Source organism: Orcinus orca, chromosome 1 (assembly GCF_937001465.1).
Source record: "Orcinus orca chromosome 1, mOrcOrc1.1, whole genome shotgun sequence".
Lineage (NCBI taxonomy): Eukaryota > Metazoa > Chordata > Mammalia > Artiodactyla > Delphinidae > Orcinus > Orcinus orca.
In genome coordinates, this window is record NC_064559.1 from 170286974 (window position 1) to 170291520 (window position 4547).

General features: G+C 41.0%; 1 pseudogene; it reads right to left on the reverse strand.

Moving 5' to 3' along the window:
- Positions 1–541: 541 nt before the first annotated feature.
- LOC101276598 (ras-related protein R-Ras2-like) lies at positions 542–1109 on the reverse strand (annotated as a pseudogene).
- Between the last annotated feature and the right edge of the window lie 3438 nt (positions 1110–4547).

Consider the following 4547-nt stretch of genomic DNA (forward strand, 5'->3'; position numbering starts at 1 on the left):
CTTTTTTGATATTGAGTTGCATGAGCTCTTTGCATATCAACCCCTTATGGAACGTATCTTTTGAAAATATCTTCTCCCATTCATTAGGTTGCCTTTTCACTTTGTTGGTGGTTTCCTTTGATATGCAAAAGCTTTTTAGTTTGATGTAGTCCCACTTGTTTATTTTTGCTTTTGTTTCCCTTGCCTAAGGAGACATATCCAAAAAAAACTTTGCGAAGACTGATGTCAAAGAGTGTACCACCTATATTTTCTTCTAGGACTTTTATGGTTTCAGGTCTTACATTTAAGTCTTCAATTCATTTGAGTTCATTTTGTATATGGAATCAGCTAATTTTTGAAGCATCCTTAGTGTTTCCTTTAAATCTGTCTTGAAATGACCATAAGGTTAGCTTCATGGAAAGGATTAACCAGCTTCTTGGTCTAAGGCTACCAGGATCATTTGTCTAAGGCTAGAAAGGTACCAACATGATGTAAACTGTAAGGAGAGAAGGAGAAGATGCAGGCTTTTCCTGGCAGTGGGTAGCTAGAACTCAAATAATTCTTAGAAAATGACACAATGGCAGCTTTTCTTGTCTTTTTCTTTCCTCGTTGGTGAAGAAAGACATTCCCACTCTTGAAATTTCCTTATAACCCAGACAAGTTCATGGAAACCTTGATCTACGTTCATCCTAATCTTTGCTGACACCCCCACAGTATGTTACCTTAAGTTGTGGGTTAACTGCTATTCTGCCTACATTACCTGTCTATGATGATCCAGGTCTGCTTTATTACCAATTAAAATCATTGGAACTCATCATGATCCTTTACTCTGAGAGTCTGTCTTTGAAACTCACAGATTTCTTCAAAACTGCTTCTATGTATGTCTGAAAAGAGCAATAGGAAGCCCTCATCAGTTCTCAGGAACTGTTCTCTTATAGCTCCAAACTTCTTGTCCTATTGTATCCAGAACATCTAACTGGGCTGCTCTGTCATCTATCACACACACACAAAGCAGCTGGTTGGCGCACAATCTGTTACAAAAGACGACTGTATGAGTCGGATGGGGAGCGCCAACTTGCCCAAGCCACCCCACCATCCACCACCAACTGGTACTTCTGGCCAGAGCCGTTAGGTCAGTGCGCCACCACCACCAGGATGTTCAGAGTCCAGTCTGGCCACTGAGCTGCCACCTGACCTAGGTCTAGCTCTGGGGACATGTGGGGCCCGCAGGCGTCCAGGGTCTGGTGGCTTCGCAGCACTCTTGGGGCTGGCCGGTCAGGCCCAAGGGGTGGAGAAGCGGGATGAACTCAGGGGCCAGGAGCGTCAGGGGCCAGGGTCTCGCTCCTCTACACCTCTCTGTGGCACCTGCCCACAACTAATTTCAATATATGTGTGATGAACAGATAATAATATGGTTAACAATAATAACAACAACTGAATTCAGTACTAGATAAAATGTCAGTACAAAGGAAGAAGGAATTGACTGTGCCAGATGCAGTGAGTGGTTATTGAAGTATTCATAAAGGATACAGAGAGCTGTGCCTTTCTTTTTCCCATTGAGATATAATTGACATATTACATTGTGTAATATTAAGGTGTACAACATGTTGACTTGATACACTTCTATATTGCAAAATGATTACCACCATGTCATTAGCTAATACCTCTGTCATCTCACATACTACCATTTCTTTTTTTTTAAAATTTGTTTATTTTTGGCTGCATTGGGTCTTTGTCGCTGCACACGGGTTTTCTCTTCTTGCGGGGAGCGGGGACTGCTCTTTGTTGTGGTGCGCGGGCTTCTCATTGCCATGGCTTTTCCTGTTGTGGAGCTTGGGCTCTAGGCGCGCAGGCTTCAGTAGTTGTGGCACTTGGACTTCAGTAGTTGTGGCTCACAGGCTCTAGAGTGCAGGCTCAGTAGTTGTGGTGCACTGGCTTAGTTGGTCTGCGGCATGTGGGATCTTCCTGGACCAGGGATCAAACCCGTGTCCCCTGCATTGGCAGGCGGATTCTTAACCACTGCGTCACCAGGGGAGTCCCTACCATTTCTTTTTTATGGTGAGAATGTTGACAATCTCTCTTAGCAACTTTCAAGTATGTAATACAAATTATTAACTATAATCACCATGCTGTACATTAGATCCCCCAAACTTATTCTTCTTTTAACTGGAAGTTTTTACCCTCTGACCACAGAGAGCTATCTTTTTTTTTTTTTTTTTTTTTGGTACGCGGGCCTCTCACTGTTGTGGCCTCTCCCATTGCGGAGCACAGGCTCCGGATGCGCAGGCTCAGCGGCCATGGCTCACGGGCCTAGCCACTCTGCGGCATGTGGGATCTTCCCGCACCGGGGAACGAACCCGTGTCCCCTGCATCAGCAGGCGGACTCTCAACCACTGCGCCACCAGGGAAGCCCAAGAGCTATCTTTTAAAGGCTAAAGGAGTGGGGAGTAAAATAAGCATAGGTGCATGAAACAGCCTGATGAATTCCAGGACTGCTTAGCATGACAGGAACCTAGAGTTTAAGAATGGGATTAGTGTCAGGTGGAAGCAATTGAGGGGTTTTAAGTGAGGAGAGATAATGTTATACTTGCATTTATGAAATATCACTCTGGCTTTATAAGGAAGAAGATAGATTTGAGGAATGCAAAACCAGAGTTAGGAGGGACTTAACACTTTCAGCCATGAGGTAGTAACAGGGACTAGATTTACCTTTCCACTTAACTAGAAAACCAGACAAAATAAGTGAAACAATGTTTCAGACATTGGGCAACAGGCCTTGCAAGACTGTGAACCCTGAGAAATGGGAAATTAATGAAGCAAACCCCTTGATTTCCTCAACTTATTCCCTGGAGGAAGTTTCTACATTATAGTGGAGGGAAGGGAAATTCAGAGTCTGGTGGTCTTGCTGGGTTGAGGAGATAGATACTGGAGTTTTTGGAGGGGAAGGCAGCTATTATTAGCCAAGCAGAGTGCCAGAGAGGAGGGAACTGCACAAAGAAAGAGCTTTGGAGATCTGCAGAGCCTTCCCCCTGAGTCTTTTGATGAGCATTAATTTGTGATCGCAAATGAGGACACTATTTGATGCTGGGGAAAGTCTGTTAGAAAGCAGTAGGCCAAACAATTCCCACATTCACCTAGGGCTGGGAATATTTTGTGTGCAAAGCTGGAGTGGGGAGGCATCATAAAACACAAGGCATCAGATAGAGTTCTCAGAAGAGGAATGTCTTAGTTGTGGAGCTTTATTAGGACTGGAGCAAAGGCTCATCTGGATGCAACCTAACAAATCTTTTTTTTTTTGAGAAAATATCAATATTTGTTTACTCTGGGAATTCACATATGACTTTTTATTATAATTTTTATGGTATTTTTCTGTATTTTAAAACACAAAAACAAGCAAACCAGATGAGATTGTTTTTCCCAAAGAGCACAAGTTTGTTATCTTTTTTATTTTTTTAAATCTATAGGTTGCTGATGAAGATATTATCATGATATTCAATGAGCATCTAACAGTTTCTTGAAGCCATAGAATTTAATGGAACAGCTTTGGGAGATGTTTTGTTTGGTTTCCAGCTTTATTGAATTGAATATATTATATAATATATATATATCATATACATGTAATATATATTATATATCATATTCAAATATAATAGAATATATTATAATTGAATAATTATTGAATATAATTATTGAGAACAATTTTAATAGAATAAAATTGCATGTATTTAACAAACAGCTTATGGAGCTCAATATCAAAAAAACAAGCACTCCCAACTAAAAAATGGGCGGAAGACCTAAATAGACATATCACCAAAGAAGACATACAGATGGCCAACAAACACATGAAAAGATGCTCAACATCACCAATTATTAGAGAAATGAAAATCAAAACTACAATGAGGTATCACCTAACACCGGTCAGAATGGCCATTATCAAAAAATCTAGAAACAATAAATGCTGGAAAGGGTGTGGTGAAAAGGGAACCCTCCTGCACTGTTGGTGGGAATGTAAATTGATACAATCACTATGGAGAACAGTATGGAGGTTCCTTAAAAATTTAAAAATAGAACTACCATATGAACCAGCAATCTCACTACTGTGCATATACCCTGAGAAAACCATAATTCTAAAAGAGAGACATGTACCACAATGTTCATTGCAGCACTATTACAATAGCCAGGACATGGAAGCAACTTAAATGTCCATCGACAGATGAATGGATAAAGTAGATGTGGCACATATATACAATGGAATATTACTCAGCCATAAAAAGAAACGAAACTGAGTTATTTGCAGGGAGATGGATGGACCTAGAGTCTGTCATACAGAGTGAAGTAAGTCAGAAAGAGAAAAACAAATACCATATGCTAACACATATATATGGAATCTAAAAAAAAAAAATGGTACTGATGAACCTAGTGGCAGGGCAGGAATAAAGACGTAGACATAGAGAATGGACTTGAGGACACAGGGTGGGGAGGGGGAAGGTGGGGTGAAGTGAGAGTAGCATCGACATATATACACTACCAAATGTAAAATAGCTCGTGGGAAGCAGCAGCATAGCACG